Source organism: Lissotriton vulgaris, chromosome 10 (assembly GCF_964263255.1).
Source record: "Lissotriton vulgaris chromosome 10, aLisVul1.2, whole genome shotgun sequence".
Taxonomy (NCBI): domain Eukaryota; kingdom Metazoa; phylum Chordata; class Amphibia; order Caudata; family Salamandridae; genus Lissotriton; species Lissotriton vulgaris.
In genome coordinates this window covers 573828765-573850885 of record NC_141698.1, presented here as the reverse complement: position 1 = coordinate 573850885, position 22121 = coordinate 573828765, and the positions used below count along the sequence as shown (strand labels likewise).

Here is a 22121-nt window from a genome sequence, read left to right as displayed (position 1 = left end):
AAATGGTCCCAGTGGTCCCATATGATTAAACAATATTGAGCAGAATCTCCTATTGCAAGTAATTTTAATGCATCCTGCTATATAAAGAATTGTTTCCTTCAATTGTGTTCCACTCGGACTATTTTCTTATATAATATTTGTAAAAAACTTGTTATCTTGCAAATATAAGCATATACAAATTGATTCTCAAGATATCATGGGGACACAGCTTGTTTTTCCAACTGGCTTAATTTTGACCTTGTTTTATGTTTATGCTAGGTCAGAATTGGATAACAGCGATTCCTCTGTACTTTCACTGCTGGACGATTTGGTCGGGGTATTTTAATGCGGCATTTGAACCGTCTATTTTAATGAGCACTTTGCTTGAGGAAGAGGACGAGTTATGGGGTATCCCTAATTTGGTCGCTGGTGAACATAGCCCACTCCTATCAAATGTCTCATTGCAGATTGCCTTAAAAAAGAAACAATGAAAAATAAAAGGAAAAGGAAATAATGACAACTCGCCAGAGGCCCGCCCCCTTTCTCCACTACTCTGCAAACGCTCCTCCTGGCACTCTCCTGGTTAGGGGATACAGTTCTCTTCACTGCTGAGGGTCCGTAGGGGCCAACACGACCTCCTGTTACCTCCAGTAAGCCCCACACATTGGGATTGATGAGAGGTGGTCATAGCCCACGACCCTTTTTTCTACCACTCTGCAAACTTGCCTCTCAGTGCACTGCTGGTGGAGGATGAGGCCCCCTTGCCTCATGAGGGCCTTAGGACTAGAGTGAACTTCTTCACCCTACAAGTAATGCGCCAGGAGTCTCCTTTGCAGAGTTGTGTAGAAAAGGGGCATGGTCTCTGATATCCTCACAACAATCTACCTTTGTGGGTCTTACTGGCAGTAGCAGGAGGAATAGTTAGCCCCCAAGTGCCCTCAAGAGCCATGAGGAATTCCTCCCTAAATAGTAGTACGCCAGGAGGCACATTTGCAGAGTGATGGAGAAAGGGTCATGGCCACCAAAAACCTCCTAGGAATCACTGTGTGGAACTTGCGGGAGGTAACAGGAGGTCTTGTTGGCCCCTAAGGATCCTCACCAGTGAATTTAACTGTACCACCATCATCTTTGAGGCCAGTTTGCCAACAGGCTGAAGATTTGGTTTGGCTGACCCATCACTATTACGCTTACAGAGTAGGTATATTTTTTACAGCATGAATATGTTTTTCAGCAGTCTGTTTGATATAACATGCATTAGAAAATTGCATACAGTTTTAGTACTGTGTTAAAAATAGGCCCTTTACTACCATTCCTGTATTATCTGCCATTGTGCAGAGGTCCATACTATAGAAATTGATCTTACCAAAATGAAAGGTATCGGAATATTAAAATTAAGAATTTGATCTTTTGTCGAACATGTGAATATGTGGCACTTTAGCAGGATACAGCCACTGACTAGAAATGTCAAAACGCCAGCTGTCCGGAGTTAGAAATTGTGGCTATATTGTGAAAGATGTTGTTTATTTTTATTATAATTTAGTACTGCATTTAACAGGGTAAATAACGAGATGTAAATTTATGGCCCCGGACGCCACTATTTTTAACACATCTTCTCTATTCACAAGAGTACACTTAACATTCAAAAAGGGATGCAGCAGCATCTAAACACCAGATTGTGACTTACCATGTACACACATTATTACTTCTGTGACTTACATGTCTCAACGATAGGCACGTAGGGCCTTATTTACTTCAGACCTGGCCTGGTATGAGACTGCATTAAGGTTTAACTAGGAAAGATGCTTTTGATGTACAAAGTTTTTTAATCCTGGCTCAATATATATATTTATGACTATCCTTCTTGTATGTTGCAGCTGTGAACAATTCTAGGACTTTCTTATGTCAGGGAAATCCCTTACTAAAACGGCACAGTATTCCCTGTCTTAAGGCCTAATTAACTCTGAAAAGAATATTAACATAGAAACCGTCCAGAGACTAAGGTAATGGAAAAGCCAGAGAAAAATCTCTAAAACATAAAAAAATAAAGTTGCTTTTTGACAAAACAGAGTTTATATAAACAAAAAAAACTCTGCGGAAGAATTAAAACTGCCATTGATATTATGCAGTTTTATTTTCAGCCTTAGTTTCAAACGTTTTTTCTGTTCTTTGGAAATAGTAGAATCTAAAAAATATATTCTTGCCAGTCTTGGTTGTTGCGCGCCATGGTTGAACTGTTATTAATGTGTAGCTATGCCAGGTTGAAAATACAGTTTTTATGGCACAGAAAGAGAAATCCTGGAAACTATCACCGTACAATCAAAATAGGCATCTAGCTATCTACTTGACTGAAGGCATCCACCGAGCGGCAAATACCCTTTTCTCTCCACATGCATTTAGTCTTACAGAGACATATAGAAGCGATTGTATAGAAATTTACCCCTGTGGATATGTGAAAACTGTGTAGATTGAGGAAAACACAATGTCTAAAATGTCCCATTTCAGGACCTGCCAGGTAGCGAGCAAGGACCCCGGGACTGTTCCCAGACATTGGAGTGGAACAAAATATTGATGAACCATTAACATCCAATCTGTCCCTCCAAGTGTGCAAGGATAAAGTTCAATAAGAGACAGATGAGTCACAGTGAACAGCTTGAAAAGAATAACACGGTCCGGTGGTAGAGTGTATCGGGATGACAGACAAACGGTACGGTACACATATTCCTTCCAGCACCTTCTGCTGTGGCGCACTTTTTCAGTGATAAAAGAACAAATGGTAATTTCTGCCACAAGAGGGAATGGTGTGAGGTTGTTCTGTATGAAGCAGACGGATCTGGTGGGCTATAGCAAAGCAATTGTGTTAGTGCACACTGAAATGATGAAAAACCCCTTTGAGCTTTAAATAATAGGTATTCTGGCCCCTCAAGTCAATGCTTCTTATTTTATTAGCCTCAAACTATAGAACAACCTGAAGCAAAGTCAAAAGGTCTGGCCTTGGCAACCCGGGCTAATGGCTTTGCCACATACATATTTAGAAGAAAAAAGAGAAAATATGATGACACATAAACATGGTGGCTATATGCTGCCAATGAAATTTTAGAGTAAGATAGAAAGTGCTTCCCTGTACACTGGTGGGCTTAGAACAGGGATATAACAACGTTTTAGTATGGGCGTACATCACAAAAAAAAACAAGAGTCCTGTTCTTGCAAAGGAAAGGTATGATTGTCTTTGAATTACTGTCATCTAGTTTCAACACAGTAGAATGACTAAAAAATAACTTGGATAAAGAATGAAAAGAAGCATGCACTGGCAAAGTGAAGTTTTGGCTCGCCTGCCTTAGCATTGAAGTGCACTTATCTTTTAGGGGGATGTGCACATGCAATCAGGAATAAATTAAGCCACTCGCAATGTAACAGAGCCAATGGATGAATTAACTTATTACCATATGTCTATGCTGTACTGAGCAGAAGCAAAATATGAATGACAGTTGGAAAAAGAAAAATGATTAATTTATAATTACAAGGCTTGTGGGAACAGCTAAAGTTATTTCCAATGCCTCACTTGAAAAAGAGTTCCTTATTTTCCTCGCTGGACACCAGGTGGATTAAAGGTTGTGAGCTGATAAGTCTGTTTCTAGTGCTTCTAAGTAAAATTGTGACAGCGTACTGCTACACGTTCTCAATGTACCTCAGGTATTTTGTCTCATGCATTCCAAAGCTCTATATTAAAGCCTTACATGTTGACTACATTTAGTACTTGAGTTCCATCATATAACCATAAGAGATGTCCTTTGTAATTAATCTATGGTGACTATTGAATAAAATCTCCATTAGGTACTTGGTGATATTTTGGTTAATATTTTTCAGTTAACATTCATGTTTTTTAGAATCCATGTGTGTTTCATTGAATTCTTTTAGCTTGCTGTTCTTGAGGTTTTCCAATGTTTTTCAAATTGTTTCATAATTTACATCACATTTGTAATACCACCATGGTTGTTTTACAAATGCTGTATTAGCAGCAGTATTATGTATTAAAGCAGACTAGGTCAGTAAAAAGTGGAACAGCAATTGATATTGAGGCTTTTGAATGCTGCACTGTTAACATTGGGTTTCTGGTTAGCCAAGATTTGCACCCTGTCGAGGCAGGAACCACAATTCTAGTCAGGGTAAGTCAGATATACACTATAAATTAATCTGTACTCACCTTCTGGTATCTTGGCACAGAGCAGTCACGCGTAATTTAGGAGGCAATGTCTAAAGTATTTGTGCAACACTTCAAACAGTAAAACAGTGAAAACACCTCTTAAAGAGATGCCACACCAGGTTAGGAGATTAGGACAATAGAGCTTAATTTAATGAACAAAACATGACCAAAACAACAAAGATCAAATTAGAAGAACCAGAGTTATGAATTTGTAAAATAATACACTGAAATGTAGTGCTTAAAAGCATAAAGGGTCATCTAGGGCTATCTGATTGTGGAGAAGTGTGGCTCACCGGTTAGAGGAGGCAGACCCTGAAGCAGAGGTCAGACCCGGGACCAGGGTTCAATTCCCAACGCAGCAGGGTCTTGAGCTCAAATGTCCACGGACTCGATAATTCTCGCCTCGGTGCCTACTCAAATTAGGGGTTCACACTCTGCAACTCTGGGCAATAGCTTGCTCAATTTCCACTACGCCCCCTGCAGCGGGATGCCTGCCTTTCAGCTTGGGGATGCCCAATAGGGGCTATCTCACAGGGAAAAAACAGGACGGGTTCCCAAAGCAAAATTGCCTTGAGACCTTCAGGGGTGATAAGTGCGCTATATAAGAACCAACACATTACATCTGGTCACACTAGACTGGGTTGAATCTGAAAGTTCAGGCTGACCACGATGGATCTTGGGTCAGGTACAGGGATCAACTTTTGCCCACTGAAAAAGTACCTTAAATGCGTCGATGTCGAGCACATTGTGAGGAGGAGAGGAGTCAATCTGTCGTCTTTGTTTCTTAGGATAGACGCAATGCGTCTGTCCCTAACCAAACAGAATCAAAGATGTGTCAGAAATGGAGATAATACGCTGCGCATTCGGTGAAGCGATGTACTCGATCCTCACAGCTGCAGTGATGCATCGTCATCGATGGATATGTTACCATTCTGAGCAGTGCAACAGTGAAGCAGCATATTAAACTCACCTTCCAGGGCCCAGGACTGGGTTGGCACAACTTGGCAGGGCAGGACTTGCAGCAAGCAAAGTCCAGGTCCTGTGACAGGGTGAGTTGAAGTCTTTGATGTCCCTGCGACTCAAAACAGGAGGCAAGCCAGCAAGACCTTGGAGTCACTCTGGGTTCAAGTGGTGTGGGTCCAATTCTTCTCGGTCAGGCCAGAGGGCAGCAGGGCAGCACAGCAGAAAAGCAGTTACCCCAGTATTGGAACTTTCATAGATTCCCATGCTTTGTATCATTCCCCGTCGTCGGAATGGGAGTCTCGGTAACACAAATACCATAGCTGTAGGTACAAAAGACAATGGAAAAAGGCCTAGGCCTCATTACCTTTTGTAGCATATCACCCTCTTTGTGCAAAAGAGACCAAACTTTGGCCTCAGCCAATCAGAAGTGCCTCACCACTTAGAACCTTCCTGAAGGAACCTCAGAGCCTCAGATTTTCTACCGCACGTTGTGCTAGGGAGTCTCCTTTGAGCTCTGCTCAACTTCTACTCTTCTAAAGGATTTCTTCAGGTTTTTTCTACAGGATTTTCTTCAGGATCTTTCAGATTCTCTCCAGGATTGTTGCTGCCTGACAGGATGTCGGAAATTGAGAAGAAAAAAGCGCTTTTCAAGCCTTGTTCCTCCTGTGGCAAGAAAAGGCTTTTTGTGGAGGATAAGCATAAGGACTGCATTTATTGCCTCTATCCTGACCACCAGGTGGCTGCCTGTGCAATCTGTCGCTCTTTTTCTGCCAAGACCCTCCGGGACCGTGAGGGTAGGCTCCTGACATGGCTGCAAAGGCTTAAATCAAGGAAGGATACTGTCTCCAGTGACAGTGAAGATGCTGGATCGATGGCTTCTACTAGAAGGTCAGTGAAAAGGGGTAGGGGTTCCCCTTCTTCTTCTGTGGGACGATCTTCTAAGGCCTCAAAAAAGACCCCCAGTGAGTCTGAGAGCCCAGGTCCCAGCAAATCTCCTCACGGAAGTGTAAAGGAGAGGGATGGACCTTCTACGCAGTCTACAGGTGCGAAGACTTCCACAGCCTTCAAAACACCTTCATGCCAGTCTTCTGAGAGGACTTCTAGGTCCTCGACGACGAAGACGTCGACAGCGGGAGGCCCGTCGACTAGAACATCGAAGGCTCCGTCGACTGGAGGTTCGTCGACGTCGAGACCGTCGACGGCGGAGTCCTCACCGTCGACGGAGAAACGAAAGGCGCCGACGACGAAGGTACCAGCTTCACAGGTGTCGATGAAGGAGCCATCAACGACGAAAGCCCCGTCGACGCCCAAAGTCCAGTCGACGACGAAGGCCCCGTCGACGTCGAAGACTCAGTCGACGACGAAGGCCCCGTCGACGTCGAAGGCCCCGTCGACGACGAAAGCCCCGTCGACGACGACGACAACGGTGTCGACGACGATGACGACGGTGTCGACGACTGCGGTCTCGTCGACGAGGGCGTCGACGACTACTACGGTGACTATGACGACGGCTGGTGTGTCGACAGTTTCGTCGACGTCCACGACCCCTATCTCAACGGCGTATATACAACCGTCGACTACGGAACCCACAATCTTGTCCAAAGAAAAGCGTATCACCATTTCTGTGACGCGGATCACACCGGAGATGACCTCTCCAAGGACAGTGTCCCCTCTGCTACTAACAATGCTCCTGCAAGAGGGACAATCAGAGGAAGATGACCAAGATGCATATAGCTATGCCAATAGTCCTTCGCAACTATTTGTCAAATGCCAGGACACTGACTCAGAGGGCGAATACACCCACGAGGAACAACAGCAGCAATCTGACCAGGAAATGGTTTCAGTGCCAACATCTTTCCTACAGGATCTACATAGGATGCTACAGGACTATAAGTCTAAGGCCAGTAGACCTTTGCCAAATACATCAACGTCTGCTACACCTTCAAGGGTTCAGGCGTCATTGGTGCCACCTACGCTCTCGGCTCCAACCTCTCCACAGCCTCAAGCAGCCGTCCCTCAGGATTCCTCTGGGTTACCAAGATGACATGATGTTGATGAATCCTCGGATGAGGATCAGCAGTCAGATCACGTCTCTAATCCCGACACGGAATATGATGAGTACGTTATTGACAATCCCGCATCACCAAATCCGGACCCGGCGGACTCCCCGCCAGTGGATATTGGAGGTTTCCATCAGCTAATGGAGAGAGCGGCGGCAAGATTTAAATTAGCAATGCCTAAAGTCACCACAAATTGCTTCTTATATGACTTTAAAGAACCCTTTCGAAAAACTGCCAGGTCTATTCCAATCGTGGATCACCTATGGAAAGAGGGCATAAAGACCATGACACACCCGGCGACGGTGGTGCTGGTGCTACCGCGTCTGAAAAAAAAGTACAAAGCGACCGATGATGCCCCAGCGGCCTTGACAGGTCATCCAAGACCAGACTGTGATCTCGCAGGCAGCGCAGAGGAAATCGCGCAACCCTTCAGCACCGCTGACAACTCCTCCAGACAAGGAAGGACGGAGGTTAGATAACGTGGGGAAAAGATTCTCAGCGATGGCAAGTTTGCTGGTGCGAGCAGCTAATGCCTTAGCCATCCTGGGTAGGTACGACCGTCAGCTCAGGTGCGATGTCTCCCCGTACCTTGACCAGCTGCCTCCTGAATCTATGTCGGAGGCAAAGAAAATTTTGCAGGAGGGAGAAGCGACGTCGATGGAAATCATCGATTGTGCAATAGATATTGCGACTACGGCATTTCGTTCACTGGCTGGAGCAGCAGTGCTCCGTCGCCAAGGGTGGCTTAAAGCTACTTGGTTCCGACCAGAAGTCCAGAATAAAGTATTGGATCTTCCCTTTGATGGAGAAGCTCTATTCGGCAAACTCATTGACGACACCCTGCAAGATATTAAAAAAGACACAGAGACCGCTAGGTCTTTAGGAACACTTCAGTACAGGAAGTCCCCCTTCAAGGTCTCCAGGGGCAGGGGTGGTACTTATAGAGGATCCTTCCAACAACAACGTTATTCCAACACAGGATCCAGTTCCCAGCAACACAGCCAATCTTACCAACAGCGGCAGGGCCAGTCTACCAACTACTCCAGGCCTCACGGTAAAGGAAAGCAGGGTGCGCGAGGACGAGATTCGTCCAAGCGCCAATAGCGGCCTCCTGGCTCTTCCTACTGGCCCCTCCTCCAGGAAATCATCAGTTGGAGGCAGGGTCAACAAATACCTTCACAACTGGTCCCTAATAACATCGGACCGTTGGGTGCTCAACATCATTCGGAAAGGGCATACCTTAGAGTTCAATCAAGTTCCGCCACCCAAGCCCCCGGCAGCCACTCCTTCAAAACACCAGCGTCTTCTTCGGCTCGAAGTTCAACAAATGCTCCGAAAAGGGGCGATAGAGCCAGTTCCATCGAACCAAAGAAACCAGGGATTTTATTCCAGGTTCTTCCTGGTGAAGAAAACGCTCGACAAGTGGCGCCCCATTTTAGACCTCAGGGGGCTAAACACCTATCTCATTTCTCTGTCCTTCAGGATGGTGTCCCTCCAGGACATCTTGAAGCTAATCAACCCGGGGGATTACATGGCCACACTCGATCTCGAAGATGCCTATTTTCACGTTCCGATTCACCCAGCACACAGAAGGTTTCTGCGATTCACAGTAGCCAAGAGCCATTACCAATTCAAGGTTGTACCCTTTGGACTCCGCTCAGCCCCAAGAATATTCACGAAGGTGCTGGATCCAGTAGCAGCTTTCCTGTGGAGGCACAAGTTTCAAGTCTTCCCCTATCTGGACGACTGGTTACTGAAAGCTCCGTCCAGAGAGGCAGCGCTACAGGCGGTTCAAGCATGTACCAATCTATTCCAAAACCTGGGTCTCACTCTAAACGACGAGAAATCTTGCCAGATCCCGTCCAGAAGAGCCCGGTTTCTGGGAGCCATCTTGGACTCAAGGCTTTCACGAGCATTTCCTACTCTGGAAAGGAGGCACAAATTACAGACGATGGCCCAAGACTTACAAACAAAAAAAGTCTCTTTCAGTTCGCCGCAACAAGTCTCTGCTGGGATTAATATCATCGTGTATTCCACTGATCCCCCATTGCAGACTGAGGATGCGCCCCTTGCAGGAACAACTGGACAATCAATGGCGGCAAGTCCACGGTTCCTTCGACGACAGAGTGGCTATCACTCCGGAGATGAAGAATGCGGCCCTATGGTGGACAGACCTAGACAACTTGTCCCAAGGCCTATCCTTCGCAAGCGACCCGTCTCCACAAGTGATAACGACGGACGCGTCGTTGGAAGGTTGGGGAGCAGTACTACAGGACCTTCATGTCAGTGGTCATTGGTCACCCCAGGAAAAATGCCTCCACATCAACCTGTTAGAACTCAGGGCGATACGTCTGGCTTTGCAAGCGTTTCTTCCTCGCCTGGAAGGTTCACAAGTGCTTATCAGGACGGACAACACCACGGCCATGCACTATGTGAACAAGGAAGGAGGGACCAGATCGCGCCCATTGTCCCAAGAGGCCCAGCAGGTTTGGGAATGGGCGATCCGACACAAAATGTCCCTGATGGCAGAACACTTGCCTGGCGTCCTCAACGAAAACGCCGACAGACTGAGCAGGTCATCCTCGGTCAGCCACGAATGGGAGTTGAATCAGGACGTCTTGGAACAAGTCTTCAGCCGGTGGGGAAGACTGGACATCGACCTGTTTGCCACCCCGACCAACAGAAAATGCCGGTCTTACGCAAGCAGGCTTCCCCATCCAAATTCTCTGGGAAATGCCCTTTCGATACCCTGGTCGAAGACATTTGTCTACGCTTTTCCTCCCATTCCTCTGATACCACGACTAATCAGGAAATTCAAAGTGGAACCGTGCAGGATGATCCTGATAGCCCCGGCTTGGCCGAGGCAGTTCTGGTTCACGGAGCTCCATCTGTTGTCGATTGCTCCTCCTTTACCTCTCCAAATTCTGCCGGATCTTCTCACGATGTCCGAAGGACAGATTTTGCATCCAGACCCTCAGTCGTTACACCTGACTGCATGGCTCCTGAGCAGCGAGAATTTATGAACCTGCCATTATCAAACGAAGTTAGGGAAGTTTTGTCCCAAGCAAGGGCCCCTTCAACTAACAAAACTTACTGCCTTAAGTGGAAAAGATTCTGTTGTTGGTGTCGACAGCAACACATTGATCCATTCAATTCCAAACCTCATCAGGTCCTCCCTTACCTGCTGTCCTTGGCCAAGTCTGGTCTAGCCCATTCATCAATTAAAGTCCATTTGGCTGCTTTGTCACGATTCAGAAGGACGGAATCTGGACCTTCATTATGGTCTTCAAGGATAATCAAACAATTTCTTAAAGGCCTGTTCAGGGTCTATCCACCGGTGAGACCGCCTCCTCCAACATGGCATTTGAATCTGGTCCTTTCTCAGCTCATGAAGGACCCTTTTGAACCAGTCCATCGTTCTGACATCAAATACCTTTCGTGGAAATTGGCTCTTCTCCTCGCTCTCACGTCGGCTCGGCGTGTAGGGGAGTTACAGGCCTTGACCATTCAAGAACCTTTCCTTCAATTCGAGAGGAACACTGTCATCATGAGGACTAACCCTAGGTTCATGCCAAAGGTTCCCTCGGATTTCCATTTGAATGAACCGGTCATTCTGAAAACATTTTTTCCTCAGCCTTCCACACCAGCGGAAAAAGCATTGCATTCGTTGGATGTGCAACGATGCTTGAAGTTTTACTTACAACGTACTAAGGATTTTCGAAAATCTACCCAACTGTTTGTGGCCTTCGGGGAACCGAGTAAAGGCCTTCCACTGTCCAAACAGGGTGTTTCAAGGTGGATCACAAGCGCTATATTACATTGTCACAGGACTGCTGGTAAACCTCTGACTGGAAAGATACGAGCGCATTCCACAAGATCTGTGGCTTCCACCACAGCACCCTTCGCAGGGGTGCAAATTAAGGATATCTGCAGGGCTGCAACCTGGAGCAGCGTCCACACTTTTACCAAGCGCTACTGCTTGGAATCTCTGCAACAGGAGGATGCAGCAGTTGGACAGGCTGTCCTGAGGAACCTCTTCCACTAATGGTGAGCTTTCCTTTCTTCCCACCTTCCATTTTTCACATTTTGTATCTAATGTCATGTTCTCTACTGCTATTATTTACAATGCAAAATGTGATTATCTTGCTAACTGCTTACTACTCTGTTACAAAGCATGGGAATCTATGAAAGTTCCAATACTAGGGGTGAGAAAACAAGTTACTTACCTGTAACTTTAGTTCCCCAGTATTGGTAACTTTCATAGATTCCCATGCGCCCACCCACCTCCCCGGGGAAAGCTCAGCCTACAGCACAGATGGTGTCTCAGTACACAACGGCTACGAAAATCTGAGGCTCTGAGGTTCCTTCAGGAAGGTTCTAAGTGGTGAGGCACTTCTGATTGGCTGAGGCCAAAGTTTGGTCTCTTTTGCACAAAGAGGGTGATATGCTACAAAAGGTAATGAGGCCTAGGCCTTTTTCCATTGTCTTTTGTACCTACAGCTATGGTATTTTTGTTACCGAGACTCCCATTCCGACGACGGGGAATGATACAAAGCATGGGAATCTATGAAAGTTACCAATACTGGGGAACTAAAGTTACAGGTAAGTAACTTGTTTTCTTCTTCTAGAGCAGCAGTTCAGAAGAGTTGCAGTCCTTTAGCGACACGAAATTCCTTCCTCCTGGCAGAGTCTACACAGGCCTAGTAGTGTGCTGAAGTGATAGGGTCAGAAATTCAGTTCTGATACCCAGTGGTGCCTTTGAAGTGAGGGAAACTTCAAAGAAGGGAGTTGAAGTGCACAGAGGGCTTCCCTTCCTGCCCTGGACCCAGACTCACTACAGATGGTTAAGCAGTCCTTTGTGTAGGGATAGGTGAGCCTCTTCAGGTGTAAGTGTAAGGCGGTGCCCAGCTCCTCCCTCCCACCTCCCCAGAATGGCTCATCAGGATGTGAATTGGCAATCAAGTAATGCCTAAGCTATCTTTGTGTGTAGCTGTCTAGAGGGAATGCACAAAGCCCAACAGTCACCCACCCCAGACGTATATTGGAGACTGGCTGCAGGCACACAGGGCTAAGAGCAGAACAATTCCTTCTTTTAAAAGTGGCTTTTTTAAGATTGTAATGATTAATTCAACTTACCATTAAAAGGGATGTATCATTAGATTGCCATAGGTACAAAACATTACAGTTCTACCTCCTTCCGAATGGGAATTATTACATTATTATATGTGATAAGGAATCCCCATTGTTAACATATAGGATTGGTGTGCCTCACAGTAGTGAAAAACGAATTTGGGAGTTTTTCCCTACCAGGATATCTAAAACTTAAAAGTACATGTCCTACCTATTGATTACACATCGCCATGCCCTATGGGCTACCTAGGGTCTACGTTAGGGGCTAAAGGGGAGTCTAAGGCTTGGCAAGGGGTTTTAAATGCCAAGTCGACATGGCAGTGTAAACTGAACGCACAGATAGTGGCAGGTCTTAGACATGTTTGGAGTGCTACTTGTGTGGGGGGCACAATCAATGCTGCAGGCTTACTAGCAGCATTTAAATTACAGGCCCTGGGCACTCTGCTAGGGACTTATAGATAAATTAAATATGGCAATTGTGGATAAGCCAATCAAACCATGCTTTAGGGGAGAAGCCCATGCACCTTTGCACTGGTTAGCAATAGTAAAGTGCTCAGAGTCCTAAAGCCAATACTGTTCAGGCTAGAAAAAGAGGAGTAGGAAGGCAAATGGTTTGGGGTGCCCCTTCTCTGAGGGTAATTTTACAACACTCCGACTAGTCTCTAGATATGTGGCATAAACACTTTCATGCACTGCTGACTGTGCTAATTAAATAATTTGCAATCTTGGCTTTTTTTCTAAATAATATTGGGTTGACAATTAGGGTGTGAAAATGTCATTATTTCTATTTAGCATAACTTTGTAAAAGCTCATGAACATTTTATGAAATTATGTAAATTTACGATTTGTTGGTATTTTGCAACAGGTAATTAGTTTGTGCAGAAAATATTTCGACACAAGATATTTAATGCAAGAAGCGGTTGTATGATGCTAAACATTACGCAACGTTTCATAACGTATACTACAAGGCCCTATGTAGGTAAATCTCATTTACCGACTCTAGAGTACCGAATTTTACTGATTCGGTATTCTAGATTCAGTAAATGAGATGTAGGAAATAATTCGGTAATTTTTACTGAATCGGTATGATTCGGTAATTACTGAATCGGTATTTACCGATTCGGTAACTGACATTGATTCCTATGGGCCTTGAGGCCCATAGGAATCAATGTCAATTACCGAATCGGTAAATACCGATTCAGTAAAATTACCGAATTGTCAAGTGGGACAGGGTGTCACTTTGACACCCTGTTGCACCCCTGATTCTGGCTTGTGTGCTATGTGACACACATACATGCCCTTAGGGCATGTATGTGTGTCACATGGCACAGGTGTACATGCACAGATGTGCATGTACACAGGAATTTGTTATTTACCACCAAATATTATTTTGTGGTAAATAAGGAATTCTTAAGGGCCTGTGGCACTGTATTCAGTGCCACCTACATCTAGATTTACCGATTCGGTATTTTACGGATTCTGTAAATTTTAGGCCCCCTACATATCAAAAAACCAAATACCGGTCAGTAACGGCCGAAATCGGCCGATACCGACCGGTATTTGGTGTCCTACATCGGGCCCCAAGTAATTTTTTGAATAATATGAGAGAAATGCAAACCTAATGCCAATGTATTTCGAATTTCTCATAAGTCAACTGAAAACACCACATAATATTAACATTCACCCTATCAAACAACTACTGAAAGCGAGTAACAAACTATGACTACTGGGCCAGGATATTATTAACTGCTTGCTGGAATGTGGGTTTACCTTGATTTGAAGTAGGACACAAGATCCAGATGAATGAGACATCAATTTTATGAAAAAAACGGACCTCCATTATTCAACGGCAAACATTACAGGAGAATTAGATATGACGGGTGGATAAAAAAAACATAGAATTGTGCCAACAACCTGCTGTAAAATGCATTTTCCGACAGGAGGAAAATAAGAGATAATCAATATTTCGCCAGTGATCACATTATGCACTTGATAGTTCATGTGATTTTATTTTAATAGAGCGATAAGCAGAAGCCTTGCAACTATGCTTCTGTATTATTGACTTGTAAAACTTATCCCCAAGTTAATAGTTCTTGGTATCTAGCAGGTAGATTCATCAAGTAATAATAATAATAATAATAATAAAACACTTATAAAGCGCCTGGCTGCACAAACTGTGTGTCCCCGCGCTAACTGCTTATAAATCATCCAAAAGGTGGACCCAGAGATACTGGAGAAAGGGAGCCAAATCAGCTAGCTATTTAGGGAAGAGGAACGTTTTGAGTTTTGCTCTGAAAATTCTTTTGGACGGTTCCATCCGCAATTGAAGGGGGAGATCGTTCCAGTGCTTAGCAGCTAAAAATCGGAAGGATTTACCACCCATTTTAGCCTTTTTAATGCGGGGGATTTTAAATTGCATTGCACCAGATGACCTTAGAGCTCTCATCGGTCGGTGTATAGTCAGAAGACTACCTAGGTACAGGGGGCCTTTGTTATGGGCTATCCTGTGGGCAAAGCAGAGATTTTTAAAAATAATTCTTTCCTTGATAGGAAGCCAGTGCAGTTTGGTTAGGGCAGATTTAATAGAAGCTTTTCTCGGGAGACCTAACACCAGACGAGCCGCCGTATTTTGAATGCATTGGAGCTGGTGAAGGCCTTTGAGATTGAGACCTATTAAAAGGGCATTACCATAGTCCAAATGTGGCGTTATTAAGGCGTGAACTATGGTTTTTCTTGCTCCTATAGGAATCAAATCAATGATTTTTCGGAGGATTTTAAGTATGCCAGTGCACTTTCCTATGGTTTTATTCACATGGGTTTTGCCCGACAGGTCAGAGTCTATCATGACCCCCAAATTCTTTACCACTTTGGCAGGGGTGGGGAGATTTCCCAGTTCACAGGGCCACCACGCATCAGACCACAACGATGTTTCCTTCCCCACCACCAATACCTCTGTCTTCTCTCCATTAAGGCGCAGACAGTTATCGTCCATCCAAGTAAAATAGCGATCGCAATAGCTGCGAAACAGCGATTGCGATTGAAATTCCCGCTCCCGCAATTCATCAACTGCAAAAGCAGAAAATAGCGAATTCGCAAAATAAAGAATCACAAAACCAATTGCCAACCCACATTGCGATTCCGTAACAGCGATTTCCCATATTTTCTACCATTTATTTTGCGAAATTGCAATATATTTGTGATTTCGCAATACATTTGTGATTTCGCAATATATTTGCGAATTCGCAAATTAAATTGCAATTGAAATTCATCATACATCGCAATTAGCGAAAATGCCAAAAATCGCTAATAAGGAGTCGCAATTTAAGGAGAAGCTAAACCAGGTGGTAACCATGAAGTCCAATAGGAAAATAAATAAATAAATTGCAAACAAGACACAGGTGTAGGGTCAAACAAACACACTTAAGGAGACTCAGTAGGAGCATGAGGAAAATCACAATGCCAGGTCTCTACATCGTAGGAAGGCGGCTGAGGCTCCAGGCTGCAGCCCAGAACCGACGCAGGATCCAGGAGCGCATTTACCGGCTGCGCATTACACTCCTGGGACAGACTGAGGAGCAGATCTACTCAAAATACAGGCTAAATGGGGCAATGATAATGAAGCTCATCAGAGACCTTGACCCCCTGATGCAGCACCCAACACGGAGGACCCACGCCGTGCCCACCCATGTCCAGGTCCTTTGCTGCCTGCACCTCCTGGCCTCTAGAAGCTTCCAGGGGATAGTCGCATATGCAGGGGGAATATCACAGAGTACCGTATCACGCTGCCTACAGAGTTTCCCGGACGCCATGCTGAGTCGGATCCACCACTACATTTCCTTCCCAACAACCCAACAGGACTTAACACAAACAAAACTGGACTTCTATCACACCGCCCAGTTCCCCCATGTAATTGGCTGCATCGGCTGCACCCACATTCACATCTGTCCACCCGCTGAGGTCTAATACATGTAATGGAACCGCAAGTCATACCACTCACTGAACATCCAGATGGTCTGCAATGCAAAGACCATCATCACCGACATTGTGGCACAATGCCCGGGGAGCACGCATGATTCGTTCATCTTCCGGCACAGCGGCATACACACCCGCTTTGCCAGGGGTTATTTTGGCGAAGGACATCTCCTAGGAAAGTACACATGCCCACATACAGTATGTCAAGACCATGTTGCTGTGCATAACAGGCACTGACCTTCTGCTCCTATCCTTCAGGTGACAGCGCCTACGGCCTCCGTGAATACCTCCTCACCCCATACCTCCACCCTGCTACACCACAGGAACGGTGTTACAATGCTGCGCACATACACACAAGAAATGTTATTGAGCGGACTTTTGGCATGTTAAAGAGTCGCTACCCCATCCTCCACAAGACTGGCGGTGCCATCAAATACCAGCCAGAGGTCTGCTGCTGCATTGTCGCTGTGTGTACCATACTTCACAATATTGCCACCAAGCGGGGGATACCTGTGGAGGTGTCTGGTAGTGGATCAGAGGGGGACAACCAGCCACCTGCACATGTGCATCATGCACGTGGGGAGAATCCTGCTGAAGGACACAGGCGCCATAACTACATCACAATTAACTACTTCTAGTGCACCCATACCCCTCACACAACACTGCACTCATGCATGTCACATGAATTAATGACATGAGGAAGTTTTGTGTTCAAAATAAAATTATTTCTTATGTTCTACAAGCTGTAGATGTGGTTTGATTCATCAAGAAAAATTACAACTGTATTGCATCATAAAGGCACTTGTGTCCAAGGCTGGTGTGCGTGGTTTCATCACCATGGCACCGCCGTAAATGTTTACTCAGTCACTGGCGCCTCCTGCCGGACGCACCCTGTCGCCTCGCGACTCCACGTCAGGAGTGTCCGGCCTTGATGCAGACCTGGGCCTGGTACTTCGGCGCCTTTCTGGTTGCACCTGCACAGACAGGCTGCTCAGGTTCGATGTGCCCTCACTGGCATAATCACCCCCCCTTGCATGCTCATGGCCGCACACCCGTTGATTTTCAACTGCGGTGGTAACCTGCTCCAAGGCCCTTGCTACATCTTGGCAACATTGCACTGCACCATTTGAAGCTGCATGGCCAGTGACCTGCGTGAAAGTTGTGATGTTGCGTTCCCTATGATGTGGTTTGAACGGGTATATGCAGACAGCCTGGTCAGCAGCTGGCGGTGGCGTCGGCGGGTGATGTCCTGCTGCGACACCATCAGTTGGTTATTTTGCTTTACTGCAGCCGTCAGCTCCTGCACACTTTCCGTCAGCTGATTAATATTGCGTGCAGTTTTGTATAACTGCAGCTGCATGGCTGCCATGTGCTGTGCCTGCTTGCGGTGCACAGCTAGCATCCGGGACTCTATTCCGAGCCCTAGATTTTGGGCCAGTTGCTCCCTGTCTGGTCGTGTATTCACGGTGCGCCGCTGCCTCAACTGGCCGCTTGCCTGGGACCGCATAGTGGCTGTGCGGCGTGTCTGCCTCCTGGGTGGTGGTAGGGTCTGATCCACTGCCATGCGTGATGCCTGGGGTGGTGGAACTGCTCCTGTGTCTGCAGGGGTGGCCCTGCGCATTTGTGAAGGTGCGGGTACTGGTGCAAGTGCAGGTGCGTGCGATGGTCCAGGTGCTGGGGCTGTCTGGCTATCTCCCTCCATCTCATCTGGAGTCTCTGCAACATGTAGTGCCTCGCTGTCTGTGGTCTCTGCATCTGCGGCATCTGTGATGTGAATGAATGCATGATTAATTATGATTCTGACACCTGGGATGTAGTAACATGCATGCAGACTTGCATCCCCTGATTGGCTTTAGGGGTGTGTTTCACTTGAATGTTCTGGATGTGTGTGGCTATCAGGGCACATTGTCACACTACAGGTTCCACAATGTAATTGGCGTTTGTGATGGGCAGGTACTGCCTTACTGGGTTACCAAAGGGCTGGCTATGGAGGCATGGGCATTGTTAGGGTACGGGGTCGCACTTGCATTGTTCTTGCCTTGTGATTGGTGTGTGTCTCAGAAGGTGTCCAGCTGAGTGATCCCCACGCAGGTTGCAGGGTTGATGGGGTCCTCCAACAAGTCCTCCAGTGGTGTATTAGCCGCAACTGTGGACTCTTCTCCTCCTGTGGACGCTCTCTCCCCCAGCCTCTCCACAATGCGTTCTCTAGCACGACCTCTGAGGTCATACCACCTCTTCTTGAGGTCATCGATTGACCGCTGGGTCACTCCTACGGCATTGACCTTCACCCTGATGCGCAGCCAGATGCGCTTTTTGTCAGCCTCAGCCACCTTCCTGGAAAGCTTTCCGAAAAGCTTGTCATGGTCCTTGCTGACTCTCTCAATCAAGTTCTCCAACTCTTATTCTGAGAACTTGATTTTCCTCTTCCTGCCAGTTTCACTGCCTCCGGCTGCATTCTGGGACCTTGTGGTTGCAATGTGTGTCCTGTCTTGGGTCTGCAGGGTGTGTCTCCTGGAGCTCGGTGCTGTGCTTCCTATTCAATCCAGCTCTGTGTTCCAAATGAGTCATGGAGCTGCCTACTTCCTGGTTGTGATGTCATCTTTGTGCTCAAAATGCGCCTTTGGTAATTGCGGAAATCGCAATTTCGGTTTGGGAAGCAGGCAAATCTGCGAATTAATAGCGATTTAAGGAAAATTGCATACAGAGATTGCGGGCGATTGCGAATTGCACTTTATTTCCGATTTTGATGATGCATCCCATTCTGCGAATTCTAAATAGCGATTCGGTATTTTTCGCTATTTGGAATTCGCAGAATGGGTGCTTGATGAATCTGGGGGTAAATGTTTAATTAGTAACATGGATAATGTCTTTACCCACGACAAATGTATATAAACATTGGGCCCTTGTTGAAATATGATCTTTTATTTTTGCATGATAAAATCAATTTTGTGTAAAGAACCAGCTTTTAAAAAAATGGAAACTTTGCATCGTTTTTTTACCATAGTGCCTACACAAAACAAATATTTGTGCATTTTTAACTACTTCGTTTTGACTACAAAGCTTTCTGATCTAGAAAATGAACATTTTGTTTATGTAGAGGTACTATATTAAAAACTTAAAATTGGTGTGGACTTATTAGCCATCAACAACTTTCAGAGCAAGGTGAATCCTTTATCCAACTTAGGGCCCATCCAACTTGGGGCCCAATTTCAAGTTCCGAGCGTACCAGTAGTAACAGTCCTGGAGTCACCGGTTATGGCCACTAACTCCACGCCTGCATAACACAATCCAAATTTGGCAGGGCTGCAATGATGGATAACATGCAGGCCCTGGAATTACCACTTGCATTCATTGATTCCTTTCCTGTTTCACATAGATTCCTCCTGCTTTCAGCAGGTGGAATCTGAGCATGAAAACACAGTATAAATACTAGGTGCCTGCCAGACATATCAGTCAATTAAGTGTTCTTTGCTCTTGCTCACTTATACCTATTTTCAATTAGATAAACATGTGTTCCCTACCTACAGAAGCTTGAATATTTTATCTGAAAATATATTTTTTTATATGCTTTGCTTAAAGATCTACCACTTCCCAGCTATTTATATGTGCATCAGTCGGGTGTGTAGAAAGGAGTGATGATTTGAAAGATAGTCAACAAAGTTGATAAAGAAAGATGACAAAGGATTTCTCTCACAATGACAGATAAGTGAATGTGGCATGCTGTAAAATTTGAGTACAGTAGCTGTGTTGGAGATGCTTTGGTACTGAGGGGAAACACTAAAGCAGGGTTGGTCTTGCCACTTATTCTTGGCCTGAGCAGGGAGGCATATAGGTGAGTGAAAATCCCATATATAAGCCTGTCCCTGGAGTTTAGCCGTCATCTGAGCTTTAGGCAGCATGAAAGAGTTGTTAGTAGTGTTCTTCAGAGCCAAAGGAATTCTGCTTCATGTCTAAGGTCTGTAGTAGTGCGTTCCAGACAGGGAATCTCAGAACTAGAAGCAATTTTAAATCATATTGCTTATATATTTTGACATCTGCATGGAAAGGTACTTGGTACTTGTCTTACTTGCTGTGCTTCTCAGTAAGGTTAGAAAACTCTAGGGAGATACATTGCCAAGTGGTCATGCAACGTTATGAGGTCATATAGCATATGAAGAATATGAAACAAGCTACAAGGGTATGGAATCTGGGGTGTTGGGAAAGGTCTGGTTTTTCGCACAATGTACACAGTATGACAGTAGTCCAAGTAGGACCTTATCATCACAAACCCTGGGGTGATTTTCTGAGGCAGTTATATCAGCGAAAGAGTGATCTTCCTTAGGTTAATATTTTGTAATGTGTTCTCAGTGATTGTATGGCTGTATTTGTCTGGATGAGTGACAGTGGTGGTTGGTAAGCAACAGGGGTTGTGGGCAGGGGAGTAGGGGGTTGAAAAGAACTCTCTTTCCTGATTCCAGCCGCCGCCTCTCCTCCATCCACTTCTCTTCCTCCTGACTCTCAGAGGCGTGAAGCTTCCAGGCTCCCCTAAGCCAATCACAATGCTGCTGACACAAGCATGACAGCAGCATCGTGATTGGTTTGAGCAGCCTGTGAGACTTGGAACAGTTCTTCACTCAGCTGTGCAACACAGCTGGGTGGAGAAAGGCTAAGTGTGCATGAAGGTTTTGGCTGGCCCAAGACCAGCCAACCTGTCATGTGCACTTAGTAGTACCCATACCACTCCCCCTCTAGAGAACCAGCCCAACCCTGGGCCTCCCCAGCCTGGCTCCGTGCAGCAAAATAAAATGATAATAACGTTGTGTTATTATTATTATTTTAATTTTCCTTTTTGTACTGCTCAGAGAGCAGTGGGGCAATGCTCCTCCGCCTTAGCGGAGGAGCCACCGCTGGTGAGGGCTGTGAAAAAGTGGCCACAATCAAACTGTATCTACCAGTTCCTGATATTGTGGACAAGTATGGGGGACTGATTCAGTGAATCAAGTGAGTAAAAAGAAAGAAAAGTGGTCAACTTGGGGAATAATGAGGATTTTGGGCTTTGCACTGTGAAAGCAGAGCCAACTTTGTTATGCATGATATTGAATATGTTTCAGTACGTCTTTTAGTTGGTATTGGCTATCAGATAACTGCAGTAGGTTGCAGTAGAGCTAGGTGTCATTGATATGCATGTTATAACGTTTGATGATGTAGGCCAATGGTGCAATATCGAGGGAAAGTGGTTGGATTAGAGAGCTGAGACACAAGGGCACATCATGTTAATCCTGCTCCTTAGAAAACTAGGTGAGTATGATGTTTCAGAAAGAAGGAGAAGTAAGCTAGACCTGATTTAGAGTTGAGTGTTAATAAAGTGCTCACTTTGAGGGATAATTCACCAGTAGAATTTGCACCATCCTCGTGTTAGCATTATGGAAGTCATTCTGCCAAAGCAGTCTCAGAATTAACAGAATTTTACATTACCAACATTAGCAAACAACTCTAAATCGTATTCATTTATTTCACATTGTTGATCATTTCCTTGACTTGCTTTGTTTCTTCTAGGCACTCATATTTACAGCTGCCTCCAGTGACTTATTTTGCAAAGTGTCTTGCATCGCTCCAATATTTTCTTTAGCAAGACTTAAACAATGTTCTCTCCACTTCCCTAAATCCATGTACCTTGTTTTTTGTGTTTCATATATTTAGTTGTACTGTGCATTATGTGGTCAACTGCAGTCTTGTTTGCGTTGCTGCTTTCCTGTACTCCTGCATCTTTCCACCCTATATACGTGATGCACAGAAGTCTTCAACCATGGCGTTTCTTAAGGATGGCAGAATGGTAC

At 45.4% G+C, this 22121-nt stretch overlaps 1 protein-coding gene across 2 annotated transcripts in view; it reads left to right on the top strand.

The window, feature by feature from the left end:
* SHISA9 (shisa family member 9) overlaps positions 1-22121 on the top strand; it is a 1229487-nt gene that overhangs the window by 725793 nt on the left and 481573 nt on the right. The gene's annotated exons all lie outside the window — the stretch shown is intronic.